Source organism: Ascaphus truei, chromosome 10, assembly GCF_040206685.1.
Source record: "Ascaphus truei isolate aAscTru1 chromosome 10, aAscTru1.hap1, whole genome shotgun sequence".
Classification (NCBI taxonomy): Eukaryota; Metazoa; Chordata; class Amphibia; order Anura; family Ascaphidae; genus Ascaphus; species Ascaphus truei.
Window position 1 is genome coordinate 17,411,114 of NC_134492.1, and position 23,638 is coordinate 17,434,751.

The 23,638-nt window shown below is 44.7% G+C and overlaps 1 protein-coding gene across 15 annotated transcripts in view; it reads left to right on the plus strand.

Annotated features, from left to right (window-relative positions):
* Nucleotides 1-23,638, plus strand: part of DAB1 (DAB adaptor protein 1) — a 585,647-nt gene that overhangs the window by 418,990 nt on the left and 143,019 nt on the right. The window contains exon 1 of one of the 15 annotated variants that reach the window (XM_075616029.1): nucleotides 145-211. The exons of the other annotated variants lie outside the window; for them this stretch is intronic. The gene's annotated coding sequence lies outside the window, so the exon portion shown is untranslated. Of the gene's footprint in view, nucleotides 1-144; nucleotides 212-23,638 lie in introns of those variants that run through there. 15 annotated transcript variants of the gene reach the window in all.

The window sequence follows — 23,638 nt, forward strand, 5'->3', positions numbered from 1 at the left end:
CCCAAAGGGAGAAGCGCAGGGATGCACTTTCTGTTTTTATTATTTATTGATGACAGAACAAAAGACAAAAAGCCACAGTGCTACATCCAACATGACACATGATATAGTTAAATACGTATCTTTATATCTTCTCATAGGTAGATATGAAGTTTAAAAAGGAAGTTAGGACTATTGAATCACTGATCTCATCTCATCTCTTCTCTTTCCTCAGGTAAAAACATATTTCAAATTGTCTGTCTGTCCTGATATCCTCCCCTGCTGTGTATTTAGTTCTATTTAGGTAAAAACATATTTCAAATTGTCTGTCTGTAATTCATCCCCCTACTGTCTTAATTTAATTCAGCTTTCACACTTGTGCAAGACAACACCCATCTTAGAAAAACCATTTGCTTTAATGTCCCTCACATGGGCTAATTAAGTTTGTTGGGCCAACCAGGTGACTTTGTAAAAGTCATGCAGCCATGTAAGTAGATATGTTTAAAGTAGATATGAAGTTTAAAAAGGAAGTTAAAAAAGAAGTGGAAAAGTGGACAACATCTACTGCTTCTGATTCCTGTATTTGATTTATGTTGGAAAGGAGGATATCATCTATCCCAGACTGCACATCTCAACACTTAACTATTGCTGTGATGCCGCCTTTACTTTTTATATTTGCTATAACCTCACTTATTTTCAAATTATGCACTTCCTTCCACCAGTCTCCTTATGTCTCTAACTCTATTCATATATCTCCATCTCTCCTTTCTTCCCCACTTCTCAGTTCACATGAACTCCTTTCTTATATGCGCCCTCAGTCACCACACAGCTATACACCCTGCACTAAAACACACCCCTACAAATCATCCTCACACATCCTCTTTCTATCCATGCTTCTCCTCCTTGCTTCTGGGGATATCTCTCCCAATCCTGGTTCCTGCCTTATTTCTACATGCTCTCGTCCTCGCCTCCCACATGCAACTTCTACTCCTTCTGGTGTTAACCCCTCCAACCACATACCCATCCCCTGCCACCCTCCCTCCTCTCTCCCTTTCTCCTGTGCCCTTTGGAATGCTCGCTCCCTCTCTAACAAGTTCCTCTCTGTGCATGACTTCTTTCTCTCTCACTCCCTGCTTCTCTTTGCTATAACTGAGACCTGGCTCACTCAGGCTGACTCTGCTCTGGAAGCTGCCCTCTCCTATGGTGGCCTTTCCTTCTCCCACACTCCGCGCCCTGATGGTAGGGTGGAGGTGTGGGGCTCCTGCTCTCCTCTCTCTGCCATTACCGAACCCTTCCTATTCCCCCCTCTCTTGCTTTTCCCTCCTTTGAGATTCACACTGTCCAGATCTCCTCTCCCTGTCCATGTGGCGGTCATCTATCGCCCACCTACCTCTACTCATCCCCCTTCTGCCTTTCTCTCTCACTTTGAATCCTGGCTCTCTTTCTTTCTCTCCTCAAACTCCCGTGTTCTTCTCCTTGGGGACTTCAATTGCCACATTGATGACCCCTCTCTCCCTTGGGCTTCCCGCTTTCTTTCTCTAACCTCTTATTTTGGCCTTCAACAGTGGACTGCAGCCAGCACCCACAAGGATGGCCACTACTTAGACCTGGTTTTCACGAAAAACTTCTCTCTCTCTGATTTCTCCATTTCCCCTTTTCCTCTCTCTGACCATCACCTCATCTCATTCTCTCTATCTCGTTTCTGCCCTTCTCCACCTCCATCTACCCACCGGTTCTGCAGAAACCTGTGCTCTATTCACTTACCTGGCTTTGAGTCCACTTTACGCTCCTCCCTCTCCTCTCTCAGCTCTGCTACAGACACTGACAACCTGGTCAGGAACTACAACTCGGCCTTGTCCTCCTCTCTTGATCTACATGCCCCGCTTTCTCTCTGCCACACTCGCCCTTCTAACCGTAGACCCTGGCTAAATTCCCACACGCACATGCTGCGTTCCTCCACTTGTTCCTCTGAACGCCTCTGGAGGAAATCTCATACTCTCGCAGACTTCCTTCACTACAAATATTATGCTGTCCTGTTTCAACTCTGCCCTATCGCAAGCTAAACAAGCCTACTTTTCTTCACTAATCAACATGCACAAGTCTAACCCACGCCGACTGTTCTCTGTCTTTGATACTCTACTCAAACCACCCTCAGCTGCTTCTCCATTCTCCATCTCCGCTCAGAACTTTGCTGACTATTTTAAGGAAAAGGTGGAATCCATACGTCAGAACATCCCCTCTGTTTCTTCCTCCCATCCTACACCTCTTCCTAACTCTCCTCCTGCCTTCCTTGACTCTTTTTCCACTGTCTCAGAGGAGGATGTGTCGCTGTTGATCGCCTCTTCTCCCTCTACCACTTGCCCTCTTGACCCCATTCCCTCCCATCTCCTAAAACCTCTTGCTTCTACTATAATCCCTACGCTCACACACATTTTTAACTCATCCCTCTGCTCTGGAACCTTTCCATCCTCCTTCAAACATGCAACAGTCATACCATTACTCAAGAACAGCAAGCTTGACCCTACCTGTCTTTCTAACTATCGACCTGTCTCCCTCCTGCCTTTTGCCTCTAAACTCCTTGAACGTCTTGTATTCTCTCGCTTGCTCCATTTTCTCAACACCTCTTTTCTCCTAGACCCTCTACAAACTGGCTTCCGCACTGCTCACTCCACGGAAACAGCCATCACTAAAATAACTGACGACCTCCATGCTGCCAAAGACAGAGGTCATTACACTCTGCTCATATTACTCGACCTCTCTGCAGCATTTGACAGCGTGGACCACCCTCTTCTCCATCACATTCTCCATACTCTTGGTATTTGGAACAAAGCTCTATCCTGGATCTCATCCTACCTCTCCCATCATACTTTCAGTATCTCTTCTGCTAACACCTCCTCCTCCTCTATTGATCTCTCTGTGGGGGTACCCCAGGGCTCTGTCCTGGGACCTCTTCTCTTTTCTCTGTACACACTCTCTCTAGGTGACAGTGGCAGGACGGCCTGTAGCCGAGGTCAGGGAACAGTCCACACGTGTAGTTTCAGGATAATGAAAAATGTTCAATGGCTTTATTTCTCCACAGTAACATAACATGCAGGTACACTGTCCCTTTAACAAAAATAAATCCTGCTCCGTGATGGGAGAAAAACTGACTAACACAGCAGACCTATCTAGCAGGCTGGCTGGCTAAACCATAACCTAACCTTCAGAGTCTTTTAAGCAGTCATGAAAACAAATGAAACAAATCTTACTTTGGCTGCAGTAAGTCGTGTTGTATCCTTCTTGCTAGCAGCACATCTATCCATGTGCTCTTGTCTGAGAGAGCCAGCTACTGCTGGTAACAAGATCCTTTTCTACCTTTCTGGCTCTCAGGTGTCAGCTTACTTCCTGACTATCTAAGTTCCACCTGAGTTAATCCTTATGAGTGCTGGATGAAGCACTCAGACATATGTCTCCCAGGCGTAACTGATAGGAGTTGACTTCACTCTGTCACAGTGACCTAATAACATCTTTTGGGTTTAATTATCACCTCTATGCTGACGACACACAAATATACTTTTCAACACCCTACCTTACACCTGCTGTACAAACCAAAGTTTCTGAATGTCTCTCTGCTATATCATCCTGGATGGCCCTCCGCCGCCTTAAACTCAACATGGCTAAAACAGAGCTCCTCATACTTCCTCCCAAACCTGGCCCTACTACCTCCTTCCACATTACTATTGGAACTACGATCATTCACCCAGTAGCCCAAGCACGCTGCCTAGGGGTCACACTCGACTCCTCTGTCACATTCGCCCCTCACATTCAAAACATTTCTAAAATCTGTCGCTTTTTCCTCCGAAATATAACAAAGATACGCCCTTTCCTCTGTTGCTCGACTGGTAAAACTCTGACTCAGGCCCTCATTCTCTCCCGTCTTGATTACTGTAACCTCCTGCTGTCCGGCCTTCCTGCCTCTCACCTGTCTCCCCCACAATGTATCCTAAACGCTGCTGCCAGAGTCACGCTACTCTTTCCTAGATCTGTCTCAGCATCTCCACTCATGAAATCCCTCTCCTAGCTTCCGATAAAATCCCGCATCTCACACTCCATTCTTCTCCTCACTTTTAAAGCTTTACACTCTTCTGCCCCTCCTTACATCTCAGCCCTAATTTCTCGTTATGCACCATCCAGACTCTTGCGTTCTTCTCAAGGATGTCTTCTTTCTACCCCCTTTGTATCTAAAGCCCTCTCCCGCCTTAAACCTTTTTCACTGACTGCCCCACACCTCTGGAATGTCCTTCCCCTCAGTACCCGACTAGCACCCTCTCTATCCACCTTTAAGACCCACCTTAAGACACACTTGCTTAAAGAAGCATATGAATAGCACTGTGGATATTCTGAACACATGATACATAAAGCTTGGCCCCCTGCAGACGCGCTTACCAGAACTCCCTCCTACTGTCTCTGTACATTCTCCCTCCCTACCAATTAGACTGTAAGCTCCTCGGAGCAGGGACTCCTCTTCCTTATGTTACTTTTATGTCTAAAGCACTTATTCCCATGATCTGTTATTTATATTATCTCTTATTTATTTGATTACCACATGTATTACTACTGTGAAGCGCTATGTACATTTATGGCGCTATATATATAAAGACATACATACATACATACATAAGCAAGGGTCATTTTGTTCAAGTCTTTGGTCAAAGTATTTTCAGCCTAGAACTATGCCATGGAGAGGCCCTTCTCTTGGTCCTAACAATATTATTGATGACATACTTTAATATATGACACTTGACAATAGTACAAAGTAATTGTAGTATAACGCTAACTGCGATTACTATTTTGAATAGTGTTATACAGTACTAGGAATTAGATTTTTCTCCCTTTACACTGAAAATCTGCCTATACAGTACACAGAAGACAATGGATATAGATTTCAATGAGCTGGTTAAATTTTGGTTTAACATATACGATAAAAAAAGAGCTATCAACGCAGCGGTCTAAGCTGCCGTTCCCACCCCCTTCCCCCCTTTAATATGTGGATCAATACATGTCACACAATGATAAGTAATTAGCTAAGTTGCCAATCAATCTGCTCCTGTGATCGATCGGCAAAGATTCTGCTCCGGGGTTAACTAAATGATCATGCAATATCCTACATGTGTGGGTTTTTTTTTTTTTTTTAAATAAATCAGTTCTGTACTTTGAGAAAATACTTGTAGCATTTTTTTTTAAACAACTAGGAATGATATTTTTTATGTATTATAATGTAACAAGCATTTTTTGTTTCTATAGCAACTACTTACAAAGTCACATCCTCTTCCTCTTCTGAAACAGGCTCTAGCACACCCCTTTTTGAGCCCCTCCCTCTCTCTAGCAGCGCACCCCAATGGCTTCTCCATTTTGGCTTTATTTTTGTTAAATAAATCATGACACGATGTAATATGTCACGTGTTGTTGTTCATCTGAGGTTGTATTCACCTAATTTTAAGACCTGCTAAGGAACAGATGATTGTTATTATGTCCTGATATGTAAAAGCATAGAATTCAAAGAGGGTGCACTTTCTTTTTCACACCACTGTATATGTATATGAAAAAAAATATTGTTATGGTTGCTTTGTGTCATTTGTCCCAGCTGGCGGTGGGGTGGTGTTCAGATTGCACGTGGTAAGGTTGGATCAGCTGGCGGTGGGGTGGTGTTCAGATTGCACGTGGTAAGGTTGGATCAGCTGGCGGTGGGGTGGTGTTCAGATTGCACGTGGTAAGGTTGGATCAGCTGGCAGTGGGGTGGTGTTCAGATTGCACGTGGTAAGGTTGGATCAGCCGGCGGTGGGGTGGTGTTCAGATTGCACGTGGTAAGGTTGGATCAGCCGGCGGTGGGGTGGTGTTCAGATTGCACGTGGTAAGGTTGGATCAGCGGGTGGTGTTCAGATTGCACGTGGTAAGGTTGGATCAGCTGGCAGTGGGGTGGTGTTCAGATTGCACGTGGTAAGGTTGGATCAGCGGGTGGTGTTCAGATTGCACGTGGTAAGGTTGGATCAGCTGGCAGTGGGGTGGTGTTCAGATTGCACGTGGTAAGGTTGGATCAGCCGGCGGTGGGGTGGTGTTCAGATTCACGTGGTAAGGTTGGATCAGCCGGCGGTGGGGTGGTGTTCAGATTGCACGTGGTAAGGTTGGATCAGCCGGCGGTGGGGTGGTGTTCAGATTGCACGTGGTAAGGTTGGATCAGCTGGCGGTGGAGTGGTGTTCAGATTGCACGTGGTAAGGTTGGATCAGCTGGTGGTGGGGTGGTGTTCAGATTGCACGTGGTAAGGTTGGATCAGCTGGCGGTGGGGTGGTGTTCAGATTGCACGTGGTAAGGTTGGATCAGCTGGCGGTGGGGTGGTGTTCAGATTGCACGTGGTAAGGTTGGATCAGCTGGTGGTTGGGTGGTCAGATTGCACGTGGTAAGGTTGGATCAGCTGGTGGTTGGGTGGTCAGATTGCACGTGGTAAGGTTGGATCAGCAGCTGGTGGGGTAGTGTTCAGATTGCACGTGGTAAGGTTGAATCAACTGGCGATGGGGTGGGTGTTCAGATTGCACATGGTATGGTTGGATCAGCGGGCAGTGGCGTGGTGTTCAGAATGCACGTTGTACAGTTGGATCGAATGGAGCTGGGGTGGTAGTCAGATTGCATGTGGTAAAGTTGGATCAGCTGGTGGGGTGGGGTAGTGTTCAGATTGCACGTGGTAAATTGGATCAACTGGTGGCCCAGTATGTAAAACAGGGGTAAGCAATCTCCAATCCTCAAGGGCCACGAACAGGTCAGGTTTTCAGGATATCCCCGCTTCAGCACAGGTGGCTCAGTCATAATGACCTGCATTAAAATATTCAGAGCTATCTGCCTAAAAACAGCAAATATGAAGAACATACATGGAGCTGGCATTGTGCAGTAGCTGGAGGAGCATCTCTTCACTCTTGAACACTGGACCGGACACATTACATTATTTCCTCTGCATTTTCTCATCAGTTACAGTTTTTCTTCCAATGCAAGTGCCACTGAACTGTCAAATTAGTTTTCAGGGATTTCAGTGGAACAATTCATAACTAATGTTGCACTTGCAATACACGGTGTATTACACATTTCCACTTTGCCCAAGATATCTTGTTTTGAAAGTAGCCATATTTTTTTTCCAGACCTCACTTAGAAGCCTCCTATCTAAAATAAACCGAGTGGGGCACGCTGACTGTACGTGTTTTACAGTATGCATCTGTGACATTTAACAGCAGAAAAGCGTTATCATAAAAAGTCATTTTTTTTTTCATTCTGATATTATAAAACCATTCCACATGCAGTAGGTAAAACCAAAGACGTTTAATGATTTCTATATACAGTCTTAGGCTACGCTTATTGTGCCGGCGACGCGACGGTCAGGCGCTGGTCGCTGGAAAATCAAATAGAGATGACTTCCAGTGATTGCGACCAATCCGTCGCCCCATGCATCGCGCTTACTATAAGCGCACGCGCCGGCGGCAATGCATTTGTTTTGCAGCGATGTCGCATCGTTGTCACAGTCGCCGGCACTATAAGCGCAGCCTAAGGCTAAGGCCCCGGTATCTCCGCTGCAACGCGTGCCCGCGAGATTGGCTGCACGTGCAGCCGATTACCTGGACTGCAGCTCACTGCAGGAAGAGAGACCGGGGGGGCGTGATGGGGGCGTGGCCATGATGTCACCCGGCAGGTTCGCCCTCATTGGCTGAACCGCCGGGGGGCGTGCCGTATCGCTCGATGCGAGTCCCGCTCTCAATTATATTGAGAGCAGGAGCAGCTCTCGCCCCAGCGCTGCGGCCCCCCCTCGCAGCGGGCCCGGCGCCATTGAGGGGAGGGCTCTCATCCGTGCAGCGTCCGGCGTAGCGGACGCTGTAGTAGGCAGCGGGGTCAAGGCCTTAGATTGCAGCTCTGTCTCCTGCAATGTGCGATTTGTAATATAATCAGGATAAGGAATTAAAAAACTCTGATGTTCTGTTGTTATCTCTACTGCCTCCTTTAGGACGCTTTCCCTGTTGGCAACATTATATACCATGTAACAGCTCTCTATGAGCATTTACCATCGTTTAAAAAGATTTGTAATAATTTCCCAGAAGCCATTGCCTGCTTGTTGTGGCACTTCTTGTGGTAAACTATCTTTTAAACATTTAAGATACTTGTAGCATCCTGAGTCACATTTAGCTGCATTTATATTACATTTGTATAGCAAATCCCTCAAACCTGGGGGGATGTAGTTACAGAAAAAATTGAATGACATAAATTGTTGCAAATTGAATCTGGTATTTGTAACTCCAACTGATCCTCGATAAATAACAGTGAGATTACAAATATAGATCATAGTCAAAGATCTTCACATGTGTAGCTTTTTAGACGCTGGTAATGTTTCACATCATTAGTCCAGCCCTGTGTAAAATATTAGTCTGTTTGTGCCCCTGCTGAGCAAGCAGACAGTTTGATATTTACTGTAAACTGTATATTCATATTTTGTGGGGTTTGTTTTTAAATTAAATTGAAATTAGTGTTTTGTCATTGCACCCAATGCCACAGTAAAATTTATATTAATGTAATCTTTTCGTTATAATCATTAAAGTATTTTGCTCCCAGTTTATTTGTATGTAGTGATGGCTATTCCAGCATTTAATGATGCCCATTTAGAAAGAACAAATCATAATTATTGATTTGAATACAGTTTTATTGTTCAGCATATCAAACAGTCTATCCGGCATAGTGTGTGCAAGAGCTGAATTCAATAAAACTGCAAATACAGCACAGGACAGAATAATACAGGATAGCCAAGATATTGCCAAGAATAACTCTTTCTTTACTGGAGAGACTTTCAAAGCATCATGTGCCACAATGTGAAATATTATCAGCCAAGGAAAAGTGACCATCAAGAAGCACAAACTGTATTTAAAGAACAAACTAGAATTGGAACCTTATCTCCAATAGGCAGATTATTGAAGATAAGGAAAAAGCAAAGGTGTTAAACAAATTCTTTGCCTCTGTGTTTACCAAGGAAGAATCAATTTCAATTGTAGTGCCGCAGGAGGAAGCCACAACCTCTATATTAATGAACAATTGGTTAACTGAGCAACAAGTTCATAGGCGGCTTGATAAAATTAAAGTAAATAAGGCACCTGGCCCCGATGGCATACATCTAAGAGTTATAGTGATAAAGTGAAAAATAGGCGCAAACAGATAAAAGGGTAGTCACTATACTTAAAGTGAAAATAATAAACTCTTCTAATGAGTGAATAAGACAATCATGTAACACAAAAAGTGAAAAAGTGATATAGAAATATAAAATATATACAATTTCACCCCCTGCTCAGACCCACTGGAAGGGGTAGTCTTCACTCGTCCCCAATAGTTGCAATAGTAGACACGAAATCCAGGGGGAGCATGGGGAGGAAACACAAGTAAAACAGATCTAAGTGCAGTGGAAATGGGAATAAGGAAAATGAGTTTCCAAAATCTTGGCTCCTGTAGGATGGCTACTTACAAGATGTAAGAGTCAAAACAGCAGTGTGGACAATCAGTCAGTGGTAGATGTTAGTGTGGCAATCATCAGGGTGGTTTAGGTACTCAGGATGGTGAATCTCTCTGACGGAGAGTCACGGGATGGTGAGCCGGCTGGCTGATGATATCCTCTTATACACTTATTAAGTGTGACATGCCCGATTTTTTTCTTTACATTGTGAGTGCATTTTTTACCTAGATAAAATATTTCTTATACCTTGGTTGATCTGCGCTATGCAAGTTTGTTCTCTCTCTTTTACCTGGGATTCACCCTCCTGAGCACCTGAACCACCCTGATGATTGCCACACTAACATCTACCACTGACTGATTGTCCACACTGCTGTTTTGACTCTTACATCTTGTAAGTAGCCATCCTACAGGAGCCAAGATTTTAGAAACTCATTTTCCTTATTCCCATTTCCACTGCACTTAGATCTGTTTTATTTGTGTTTCCTCCCTATGCTCCCCGTGGATTTCGTGTCTAATAATACATCTAAGAGTTCTCAGGGAGTTAAGTTCAGTAATTTAATATTCAAGGACTCCATTTCCACTGCTCAGTACCACAAGATTGGCGTAAAGCATATGTGGTGCCTATATTTAAAAAGGGAGCTAGATCACAACCGGGGAATTACAGACCTGTAAGCCTGACTTCAATAGTGGTGAAGCTACTTGAAAACTTAATACAGGATAATATTCATGAATACCTAATGGTAAACAAAATCATTAGTAATAGTCAGCATGAATTTATGAAGGATAGATCATGTCAAACTAACCGTATTTGTTTCTTTGAGGAGATAAGTAGGAATTTAGAACAGGGTAATGCAGTTGATGTGGTCTACTTAGATTTTGCAAAGGCTTTTGATACGGCTCAACACAAGAGGTTGGTGTACAAAATAAAGCAAATTGGACTCACTAAAAATATATGCACCTGGATTGAAAACTGGTTGAAGGATAGACAAAAGAGGGTTGTCGTAAATGGAACTTTTTCAGGTTTGGAGAAAGTCGTGAGTGAAGTACCTCAGGGATCGTTACTGGGACCCCTGCTATTATCTTGTTTATTAATGACCTTGAGGTTGGCATCGAGAGCAAAGTCTCCATCTTTGCTGATGACAAGGTAGTAGAATCAGAGCAGATGAGGTTTAATATAGATAAATGTAAGGTTATTGTGACGGGAGCTTTGTGACAGGCTATAATAATACACCAAATAACTGGGTTGAACGGAACGAGGCTTAGATATGATAAAGTATATTTATTCCTTAAATAGGTGAACACACAATATAGTACAGTAACAGGCAAGATGTACACTTACTTGGGGGTGGAGAATGAGAAGTATCATGTAGCAATACTCCAGCAATCAGGTAACAATTCAGATGGTATAGAAGGCAATGGATATAGGGATTACCACAGTTTATATATCTTTTGTAACCCTATCCTTAACATTAAGTACAGGTGATTAGACAACAATTAACTGTATCCAATCTTTAACGTGGGAACACATTTTAATCCATGCCCCCCTGCTAATCAGCTCATGCGCACTGGGACCCTGGGGTCTCATTTCTGTAGCCCCACATTTACATTAGGAATGCCAGCCAGTCTACCAAATGGAATTTCTGGCAGGATACTCTTTGTTGGAAGGTGTTAAATGTGACACTCATGTCATGTCACTCTGGTTTGAGTCGTCTCCGCCCTCAGGTTAACAGTGAGGGTGACAAACCCCTTTAAACAATACTTAAGTCCTAGACATTGGGTCGCCTCTCTGTCCATATGCTTCCTTGTATGCAAAGGAATTTCCTCTGGGTTTTATCCCTGCCTTGGGATACAGTGTTATATGTAAAATACAAGCATATTAACATATCTGGTTCCGTTGGGTCCAGCGGGTCCAAACTACCCAGATCTTAATGCCGGAACTGGGACACCATATGGTCTGAGTTTCAGCCCACTAGGACCTTTGGAACAGGAGTTACACAAATACAACTTAAACCGTTTAATATTTTAATACAAAAAACTCCGCTGTAAATGAAATCACGGTTTTTCACTAAATCCCTATTGAAAACAACGGACTCCGTCGCCATAGACTTTCAATGGCAAACCGCCGCCGTTGGCGGCTATGGGAATCCGCCGCCATAGACTTCCACGGGGCATCGCCGCCGTTGAAGTCTATGGGGTTTCTCCGCCATAGCCGGTCAATGGAAATTGGCCGACATTGGAGTCTATGGGCATCATGCAGTAAGCAGCGAAAAAATGCATTAGCCAGTTTAGCAATTAGCCATGATTTTGGCGTGTTAAACTGGCTGTATGTTGTAAGGGGCGAATCCCTGGCGAATTAATTAGCCACCACCATTTGATAAAATGGCTAGTAACCGGTGGCGAGACGGCTGCCTGGCGAGAAACTGCCGAGAAGCCGTCCCCTGCCGAGTTGTGTTTGCAGCAGAGAGAGATCCGCTGCTCTCTCGGCGCAAACATCAGCACAATAAAAATTATTTTTAAAACCATTTTTATTCATAGTGTACATGTGCAGGGGGTCTCCGGAGCTGAACCGCATTGGTTTCAGGTCCGGGGACCCCCTGCTTCCCGAGATACAGGCCCCTTTATGAGGTGCCGGTATCCCTCTGCATTTAAAGGTCCCGATCACGTGACCACGGAATGTAAACAAAGCAGAGGGATACCGGCACCCCCTAAAGGGGCCTGTATCTTGGGAAGCAGGGGGTCCCCGGACCTAAAACCAAAGTGGTTCAGCTCCAGAGTGTCACGGCTGTGCTCGCCACAAACCTGGGTCGGACCGCGTGGCTGAGGTGGGGTTGTAAAAGCACCAACCTTAGACCGCGCAGGCGGATCCGGATTGCGCAGTTCGTAGTCGTACGTAGCAGGATCAGGATAGGAGAAGACAGCATCGTCGGTGGACACGCCAGGGTCAGGACTGGAGACATCAGGGTAAACGTTGTTCAAGCAGGAGTTCGGCAACAGGTAGTCAGTAGAGCCCCGCTTCAGCTTAGGAGCGCGGGAGTGGCTTCTGCGCGTGTGGCGAACATGGCCCATGGTACTGGTCTCAGGAGGTGGTAGACAGACCAGAGTAGCACACCGCCTAGCTGCACTGGTAAACCAGTGCTTCAGCGCAAGAGTCCTGAACAGGCTGGGGAATCCTCCGTTTCAGCGCAGGAAACCAGGAGGCTGAAGACGCAGGGGAATCCTCCGTTTCAGCGCAGGAACCAGGACACGGCCTCTCTAGATTAGGGAAAGAGTAGGCCCCAGGAACTAGGAAGCTGAAGATACACAGGGAAACCTCCGCTTCAGTGCAGGAAAAAGGAACAGACCGCTGCGTGAATATAGCAGCCGGTCACAGGAAACAAGGAGCTGAAGACAACAAGGAGAGTACTCCGCTACAGCACAGGAACAGACCGCTGCGTGACACTAGCAGCCGGTCTCAGGAACCAAGGAGACAGACAAGACAAGGCTTATGGCAGAACACAGAGACATCCAGGAAGGACTATGCTCGGCAGGGAGCATTGTGGGAAAGCAGTACTTAAAGGTCAGAGAACCAATGGCAGAAGGGGCGTGTGGCAGTATTGCTTTGGTGAGTGAATCGAGGCTGCAGTAAATATCAGGGGAAGTGTTCCAGGACTGCACATCTGCAAGGTAAGGCAAACAGTAAACTGAGGAGCGGATTCCTTACACAGAGACCCTCTGCACATCTACAGTATGAATAAAACACACATATCAATAAAGACTCGTTCCTTACCTTTGCGGCTATCTGCTATGGTTGCGAAGCAGCATGAATGTATTTTTGATAATACTGTACAGTGAGCAGGGGGTCCCCTGAGCTGAACCGCATCGCTTTGTGGACCAGGGACCCCCTGCTTCCCGAGTTACAGGCCCCGGTATGTGTGCTCTTGTGGGCAGTGTCGCCGCCATGTTTATAGCATCCCATACGCTACGTTCCCGCAATAAACATGGCGTCCACACTGTAACCGATGCCCCAAACCGGGGCCTGTAACTCGGGAAGCAGGGGGTCTCTGAGCCACAAATAAATGCGGTTCAGCTCAGGGGACCCCCTGCACCCGCACAATATTATTAAAATACATTAATGTTGCTTCATTACCATAGCGGATAGCCGCTAAAGCAATGAAGGGGTTAACACATAATAGCATGTTTATTGGGGACAATTGCCCCAAATAAACATAGCAATACACAACAAACAATACAGTAAGGGGCAACATTACTATTATCCACAAATGGATAATAGTGCAGTTGTCCATTTAAAATACATACAGACCAATAAAGACATTAAATACATATTGCACTCACCCATTTCCAACTGTCACGATGAAGGCCATCCTCATCTTCATCCTGCCCATGCCCCATCCGCTTCTGCAAAACAGACACAAGAATAAAAACATCCAATGTAATGTCCCCTAACCCCTTAATCACCATCGCAGTTATTAACCACTACAGTCATTAAGGGGTTAACCCACCATCACCCAGATACCCTACCCCACTACCCCCCCCCCCACCCCCTGAGGCCTAACCACCCTCACCCACTACCCACAAGGGAGTCCTACCACATACCCTTGGGGCCAATACCCCCTCCCCCCAGCACATACAGTACAATAATCTGCCAAATAACTATTATCCACATAGGGATAATTCATTATTTGGCCATTATTCAACACATTAAATACCATAGTAAAATAAAGAAAATTCTACTAACCTCTTCAATAAGAAGGCCCCATCGCCATCATCATTCTGTTCCGTTGCCAAAATAATAAATAGCCAATACATTTCAATGACATTCACATATCAATGTACCCCTTAATCACCTTATCGGGTACTAACCTCAAAGGTAATTAAGGGGTGAAGCCATCCTGCAATGGCAACACCACTTATCCATAACATCCTCAATGAATTAAAAAGCAATTTCCTAAACAAATCTCATGTAATCATTCAATCTAAAGCCTAAAATGCCACTTAAAACATAGCATTTACATTGTATACATGTAGCATCAAATGTTAGCTACATGTACACGCTGCAAATCAATGTTAACAATACAATAATCCAACTAATAGGGGTTAGGGGACATTACATTGGATGTTTTTATTCTTGTGTCTGTTTTGCAGAAGCGGATGGGGCATGGGCAGGATGAAGGTGAGGATGGCCTTCATCGTGGCAGCCGGACATGGGTGAGTGCTATATGTATTTAATGTCTTTATTGTTCTGTATGTATTTTAAATGGACACATGCACTATTATCCATTTGTGGATAATAGTCATTCTGCCCCTTACTATATTGTATGTTAGGGGGGTATAGGTGTTGTTGGGTTCATATATATATATATATATTTATATATATATATATATATTTATTTATTTAGTTAGTGTGGGGCTGTTGTGTGTGGTTTCTTTTTATTGTGGGTAGCGGGGGTGTGTGAAGGGGTATTAGCCCCAACGGTGGTTTGTTTAGGACTTGCGGGTGGGTAGCGGGAGGCCCTAACCCCTTCATCACCGTAGCGGTATTAACTGCTACGGTCGTGAAGGGGTTAAGTGCACCCGCAACCCCCCTGGAAGCCATAAACAAACAACAAGGGCCAAATACCCCCTTCACCCACCCCCGCTACCCACAATAAACGTGGCACAGCTCCTTAACCCCTTTATTACCTTAGCGGTTAGCCGCTAAGGTAATGAAGTGGCCTTTAAATGCATTTTTCCTGCCTCGGATGCATGCCGGGGGGTCCGGTGCTGGTATTAATGGTATCAGCTCCGGAGACCCCCGGCATAAATCCCAGGAAGGAAAAAGGCCTGAATTTTTTCTAGTCGGTGGTTTGGGGCATAAGTCCCAATCACAGTGCTCAATCCAAATCTGAACCTTTAGACAATAATGAGTACGAGTCCACATATCATGGTGACAGGAAACTGTATCAGCCAGCAGGTAGAGTAATGAGACCCAGTGCTATATGAATGCAGCAAAAAGACACTCAGTGTAATGGCAATAGTCCATGTGTCATAATAAAATAAAGGGTTAACATACCATTGTTGTATGGGACTCGGCCATACCAAACCCTTATGCTGCAGCACTATTCCAGGTCATCCAGTATCCCTGTGAGGGAGAAATATACTCACAGCAGGCTTGTTCCAATGCAGCGTGCAGCACGCTCAATATTCACATAGAGGTTGAAATCCAAAGATTCCTGCGGTGCACAGCCAAATAGGGTAGAGGACCAGCAAGGTGTAGTTTAAAAATATACTTTATTGAAACAGCATGGTACAGGGGACACACACTCTGACGCGTTTCGGACTGGTATAGTCCTTAGTCATAGAGCTGATCCGCGCCATTCATCCCCACTGATTTAAAGGGCTAAGCCCGCCCCCCTACGTCATCGCGCTCCCCGTTTTTGGCGCGAAAATCGCTGATATATAATCTAATTGGCTGGGACTCCCAGCACATAGAATGACTGACTGCCGTATATATGTTTGAAGGGGAGTGATGTACATCCCCCTGCGTCATCGCGCTACTCATTTTGGCGCGAAAATCGCCAGACTATAGCCTCATTGGCTGAGGCTCCCAGCCAATAGGAACGCTAGCTGCCGTGGGTATGTATGAGGATAAGGGGAGTGACGCGCATCTAACTTCAGCGCCCAGACTCCTCTGCCGATACGTAGCGCGTCGTTGCTAAGCAACGACTATAAACAACAGCAAAGAGTCCTCAATCCTCACAGAGCGATACCCGGCTATATAGTACTAACAGGGTACCCAGGGAGGCGAGGAAGGAAAGGAGGGGAGGGGAGGGGAAGGGGAAGGGAAGTGAGGGGGAGGGGAGGGGAGGGGGGGGTAGACTTGCAAGAAAAACATGTGGGGATGAACTAAACAAGTTAAAACTAACATAGTAAAAACATATTAAATCAGGTACAACAAGACATGAATAACATACAAATACATAATGTAGCGAATCTAAAATCTGAAATGGAGGTTACATGTGTAGATTGGGGAAAAAAGTTGTTCAACAATATTTATCATGTTAATGTATTCAACTAATGTTATTATTGATAATTAACTTTTAGTAATGCATAAGTTTTGATCTATGAGTAAACATATGTCATAAAAACATCTACAATATAATAAAGTATCCATTTGAGACAGTTATTTTCTAGCTGTGTGAACAATGGACCTGGTTTCTAACGTAAGGCAAGCAAAATTGTTATATGAGAATACAGTGGATATTAGATATTCATATTGCATGTTATCTAATACATTTGAATAAACGAAAGCTACTCTAATTTTTTGTGTTTTTATAGATTTTTGGACCAAAAACTAGGGCAAATCAGTTGATAGAATGGGCTCATTCATCCTTTTGAATCAAGTTAAAAAATGTTTGAGCTCCCAATCTTGGTTCATGCCCCTGGGTGCCAATGTCCCAAGGGCATAAATCCAGAACATCTCCCTGCGGTTTAGTGATGCTTCTCTATGTCCTCCTCTAGGGTGTATAGAGATGTTCTCAATGGCACTATACGTAAGTGTTTTGATTGATCCTGAGGGACACGTGTTAAAGTGACGTGCTACCGGAAAGCGTTCATCGCTGTTCTTTATACTCCGGATGTGTTCTGTAATTCTTACTTTCAAAGCCTTAATGGTCCTGCCTATATAGCCACTTCCACATGCACATTTCAGTAAATAAATTACAAAGTTGGTGTTGCATGTCATGAATGACTCCAACCGGTAAACTTGCCCTGTATGGACATCCCTTACTGATTTTAATGGTTCAGCATATCTGCAGAGATTACATAGGCCACATTTAAAGAATCCCTTAAGTAGAGGTTTTGTATTTTTAGCTTTTGACTCAAACAGACTAGGAGATACATAGTTGCCGATGGTCTTGGCTTTCTTGAATACCATTCTAGGTTTTTGTGTGGTATAGGGATCCAAATCTGTATCTAATTTTAAGATTCCCCAATGTTTTTGGAGTATGTGTCTAATCTGTTCTGCTTGTTTTGAGAACGTGGTTATGAACAGTGGACACTGGTTGTTAATATTATTATGTGGTGTCTTTTTGGGGTTCCTCTTTTTTAAGAGGTACTCCCGATCAGTTTCTAGGGCATAATTAAATGCACTCTCCAGATCTCTCTCTACATAACCACGATCTCTGAATCTTTTCTTTAGATCCTCTGCCTGTACCAAAAAGGATTCTCTTGTGGAGCATAGGCGTCTTAACCTCAGAAATTGCCCTTTTGGTATTCCCTTTATAAGCGGTCTTGGGTGGGCACTGTTTGATCTGAGCAGGGAATTTTTTGAGTTTGTCTTCCTGAAGATGTTAGTCTGTATTTTCTGACCAACATCAATGTACAAATGTAGGTCTAAAAAGTCAATCTGTGAGTCACTATAACAGTGTGTGAATCTTAAATTATACGTATTGGCCTCAAGATATTCAAAGAAAGCGTGTAAAGTGTCATCATCCCCATTCCAGATAAATAATAGGTCGTCAATAAAGCGACGATAGAAAATAATATTATCTCTAAAAGGGTTAGTGTCACCAAAAATGTAGATAGACTCCCAAAATCCCATATACAGATTTGCATATGATGGTGCAAATGACGTGCCCATTGCTGTGCCTTGTGACTGTAAATAAAATTGTGAATCAAACATAAAGTAATTGTGTTGTAACAAAAACATCACCGAATCTAACAAAAAAGTGTTTTGTGCCAAATTTAAATTAGAATGATTAAGAAAGTGACTGATTGCTCTCGTGCCCAAAGTGTGATCAATAATCGTGTATAAAGAGGTTACATCGAGTGTAACCCAAGTGTAACCAAAGTGTAACCATTAAGGCATTGAATTCTCTGAATATCCTGAAGCAAATCCGCAGAGTCCCTTAGATAAGCGGGTAATGTTTTTACCAGAGTTTGTAAAAAATAATCAACGTACCTAGATAGACCATCTCCCAAAGATCCAATACTAGATATAATTGGTCTGCCAGGAGGACAGACTAAGGTTTTGTGGATCTTTGGGAGATGGTGAAAAATAGGCACAGTTGGGAATGGATTATACAAGTAGGTTGACTCACGACTATTGAGTACTCCCAATTCCCTGCCCAGATCAAACAATTCACGGATCTCTACTAGATATGACCGTGTAGGATCTTTATCCAACTTACAATATGCCTGTGTGTTAGACAGCTGTCTCATGGCCTCTGTACGGTATGCTTCCGTATGCATAATAACCACTGCTCCCCCTTTGTCCGCATTTTTAATTATAATGTCAGACCTCTTTTTTAATGAATTCAGATTTATTCTATCTTCTTTGGATAAGTTGTCAAAGGAAGGAGCAGTGAATATATAGCCCTTGGCAAGATCCTGTAGATCCTTCTCCACTAGCCTCTCATAGGTCTGTAAATGAGGACCCTTGGAGAATGATGGACAGAAAATGGACTTACTCCTAAATTGTGTATGTTTGGTACCACTCAAAAATGAAAACTGCTCCTCAGTACTCATGGAATCTGAAATATTGTCATCTCTTTCAAGATCTAACATGTCCTGAAGTACCCCATACTCTTTAAAAGAAAATCTCTCCACCTGAAGCTCGTCGACTGTCTGAGAGGGGTCTGTAAGATCCCTGTCAACCAGCGGAGGGGGTTCAGAGAGAGATTTATCTTTAGGTGCAAAGCATTTTTTTAAAGACAATTTGCGGACATATTTTTGTAGGTCAATAACCGTGTTGAACAAGTTGAAGTCGTTCATAGGGGCGAAGTTAAGGCCCTTGTTCAACACGGCTATTTCACCCTCTGGAATGGTTATCCCTGAAATATTAATGACGTTATGGTCTTCCATCAAGGGTCGATTTTTCTTTTCTTTTGTGCCCCGTCTTTTATTCGAGCGCCTTGTCCCTTTGTGGAGTTTTTTGACGCCTTTTGACTCCTCAAGTCATATGATGTGGATGCCTTGCCATGTTTTGTATTCCGGGTTTCATAATCAGTATTCTCGCCGTATCTATCTGTATCTTCATCCGTGGAGAAGGATACTGTGTGTTGACGGCTTTCTCCATCAGAGATGTCCGATATGCTAGATGTTTCTGCAGATTTTTTTAGGATAGACCTTTTTGGTGTGGATCTTCTGGATCTATCTTTTTTGTTATTATTCTGGACTCCTTTTTGACCAAATTCCTGGCGTGCAGTATTTCTTGATGGTGGAGGTCTCTGCCAAACGTAGACTTGGTGACGCTCGTAATCAATACGATCTCTTTCAAATTTTTGCTGTTTTTTTAGCATAATTTCACCTTCCACTTTCTCCACATTTTTTGACAACTTTTTATCCAAAGCTTGGAAATCTTCCATTTCTTTAAATGTGTTGAGTTTCTGCTGTAGATCTTTTATGTTCTTCTTCACAATTATCCTTTCTTGGATTTTTGTTTTAATAATCAAGTCCATTAACTTCATGGAACATTCGTCTAATGTATTAATCCATTCTTGTTCAAAATCTTTAGATGGAAATCCAAAAGACGGCGTCTTTTTGACGCGAAGACCTCTGGGAATCCTTTTCGTAAGGACATAGTTATCAAGTGTGGTGATGTCCCACCAGAGTCTTATGTTGGTTAACAGTGTTTTTTCCAATTTAGTGAAGTAAAGTTCCAAGTCAGCATTATCTTCAACCATATCAAGGGGGACATTATCAAATAGATATGCTGCCCTGCGCCTTCTCCCTGAATTGTCCACACATTTGTGTACAAAGGTTTCATTCACAGATCCCTCTGATTCAGAACCTTCCATGTTATCCTCCATTCACAGAACAAGTCACCCAAGTACCAATATTAAAAATAGAAAAATGACAAATATACACCGTCAGATTGACTTAAGCTGGTCCCTACATACATATGCTTGTATGATTGCTTGTTGTCATCCTCAGATGAGCGACTGTGTAAGTAACGTAGTCGGTGGTTTGGGGCATAAATCCCAATCACAGTGCTCAATCCAAATCTGAACCTTTAGACAATAATGAGTACGAGTCCACATATCATGGTGACAGGAAACTGTATCAGCCAGCAGGTAGAGTAATGAGACCCAGTGCTATATGAATGCAGCAAAAAGACACTCAGTGTAATGGCAATAGTCCATGTGTCATATGCCACTCATCCTCAGCCTCTCAGCAGCAACTTGCCATCTTTTTCTGGCGTGACTGATTCGCCAGCAAACCGCCATTCTAGAGTGGCGAATAGCTCCGCTTAGCTACTCGCCACTTCTAGAATACAGCGTGGCGGAAAATGTTTCATTTTTAGGCAGAAAGTGCCTTCTCGCCTCGCCACCGGCGGAAAAAAAAAAACCGCCAGCCAACCTGGCGTTTTTTTTGAATCTCGCCACTTTCTCACCCCTTACTGAATAGGGGTAGGCATTTTTGGCGGGAAAGTGGCGAGAAGTGCCTTTCCGCCGCTTACTGCATGAACCCCTATGGGAGAATTCCCCGAACTTTCAAGGGGGTCCATACTCCGTCGGGTTGGTCCAAGAGGGTCAAGGATGGTTCTGCAGCCATGCCGGAGCAGTGCCTACAGATACCCCAAACCCTGGCCCTCAGGACCCTCCGGAACCGGAGGTATGGATTCATGGTTTTTAGCCTTTCACACTTAGTCGAATTCCTGAGCTGTTTCTGCCGCCGCCATTGGAACCTATGGCGCGACCCGCTCTCTCGGCATGACCCTTCTCAGGGGTCCAGGATACGGGGACCTGGTGGTGATCGAGTGGGGGGAGGTCTAGGGACTAGGGTCAAAAATAATTTTATTTCTGGGTGCCCTAGAACTGTAGATTCCCACGCCACTTGACGTTGAACTTGACTAACAGTGATCAAAGCTCTTTTTTAGAAAATGTATCCGCTTTGCGGTTTTGCGGTTTGGACGGCAGCCAACTCGTTCCTGGAAAGCGCCGTCGAGGAATCTCCATTGAAGTCAATGAGCCCATTGACTTACAATGGGAAACCGCCGCTCCTCCTCTCGGACGCCATATGCTGGTCTTCGAGGGAAACAGGTCCAAAACAGCAAGATTTGCCATTGAAATGCATGGAGCTCTAATGGAGGCCTATGGGACTCTGCAAAATGGTGCCTGAAAAGGCGGGAACATTACACAAAGGTCTATAATCACTAAAGAACTATTAACCCTTATACTCCCGGATGGATCCCAGTGTATGTGTGATGCAGACACCGATATAACCAGATATCACAATAAAGCATGGGGACAGGGGAATATACATTTACATGTTATAACAAGGGTTAAATCACATTTCTGGACCACAGCCCAGTTAACCCCTTGTCTCCTTGGTGAGGTCACGGGATGGCCAGATGGGGTGCAACCCCTTTAATACCGGGCCACTTCCTTTCTCCCTCTACACCTCCCCTTCTTAATGTGTGACCTGTGGCCCACGTGCCTTAACGGGGAGTGGGGCACTGCTGGCACCATTAATGAATTCAGTCTCAGAGGGATAGTCCTGGCGTGAAAGTCCATCATCATTGCTGTTTTCACTGCCCTTTTTGTGCTGGATGGTAAATTCAAATTCTTGTAAAGCTAAGCTCCATCTCAGCAACTTGGCATTTTCCCCTGACACCCTCTGCAGCCAACTCAGGGGATTGTGGTCTGTGATGACCGTGAAAACCCTTCCATATACATAGGGCTGGAGCTTTTTGAGTGCCCACACAATGGCCATGCACTCCTTTTCAATGGTGGCATATGCCACCTCCCTGGGAAGCAGTTTGCGACTGAGATACACCACAGGATGCTCTCTACCGTCGTCCCCCACCTGGCTCAGTACAGCTCCAATACCAAAGTCTGAGGCATCAGTCTGAATGAGAAAATGCTTGGTATACTCTGGGGTAGCCAGTATGGGGGCTCCAGCAAGCGCAATTTTCAGTGCCTGGAAAGCAGTTTCACAGGCAGGTGTCCAGGTAATAAGCACAGGCAGTTGCTTCTTATTCAGATCAGTCAGGGATTTGGCCATGTTGCTGTACTGTGGGACAAATTTCCTGTAGTACCCTGCGGTGCCCAAAAAGGCCATCACCTGTTTCTTGGTTTTTGGAAGAGGCCACTGAACTATGGCTTCTACCTTGGCTGGCTCTGGTTTGAGGTGCCCTCCACCCACCCTGTGCCCTAAGTACAGGACCTCTGCCATCCTTACCATACACTTTGTGGGTTTCAAGGTAAGCCCAGCCTCCCTGATCCTATCCAGCACCACAGCTACATGTCCTATGTGGGATTCCCAGGAGTTACTAAAGACAGCAATGTCATCTAAGTAAGCCCTGGCATAGCTCTGCATCCCTTCCAGTAACCTATTGACCAGGCGTTGGAAGGTAGCCGGGGCATTCTTCAGCCCAAATGGCATCACCAAAAACTCATAGAGGCCACTTGGAGTGATGAATGCTGACTTCTCCCTAGCCTCCAGGGTCAGTGGGATTTGACAGTAGCCTTGGCTCAAATCCATGGTGGTCAGATACTTTGGCCCCGCGAGTTCATCCAGCAACTCATCCATGCGGGGCATGGGGTAAGCATCTGACACCGTCCCAGCGTTGAGCAACCGGTAGTCCACACAAAACCGGGTGGTTTTGTCCTTCTTAGGGACAAGGACTACCGGACTTGCCCAAGGGCTCTGGGACGGAGTAATTACCCCTAGGGTCAGCATCTCCTCTATCTCTCTCCATACTTGTCTTGACCTCTGCTGACACTCTATAAGCGTGCTTATGCAGAGGCTGCAGGTCCCCTGTGTGCACTGGGTGTTTTGTGAGATGTGTGGTCCCTGGCATGTCAGTGAAGAAGGCGCTAAACTGAGCTAGCATGTCCCTGGCTTCTCCCTTCTGCCTAGCACTCAACTGTGCCCCTATCTCTACCTGCTCCACAGTGTTTTTCCGTGCCTAGCCTCCCCTAGGAGATCAGGCAGAGCATTGCTCGCCGGATCCTCCAGCAGTGGGCTACAAATGGCCATCACTGTTCCCATACTCGGTGCTCTGTACTCTTTCAAGATGTTAATGTGATATGTCTTGTGCCTCTCAGGCTCTACCTGTACAACATAGTTGCACTCATTCACCTTTCGGATAACCGAGTATGGTCCCGACCAGGCAGCCATCAGCTTGTTCTCACGAGTGGGTTTGAGAACAAGCACCTGCTGTCCTGGGACGA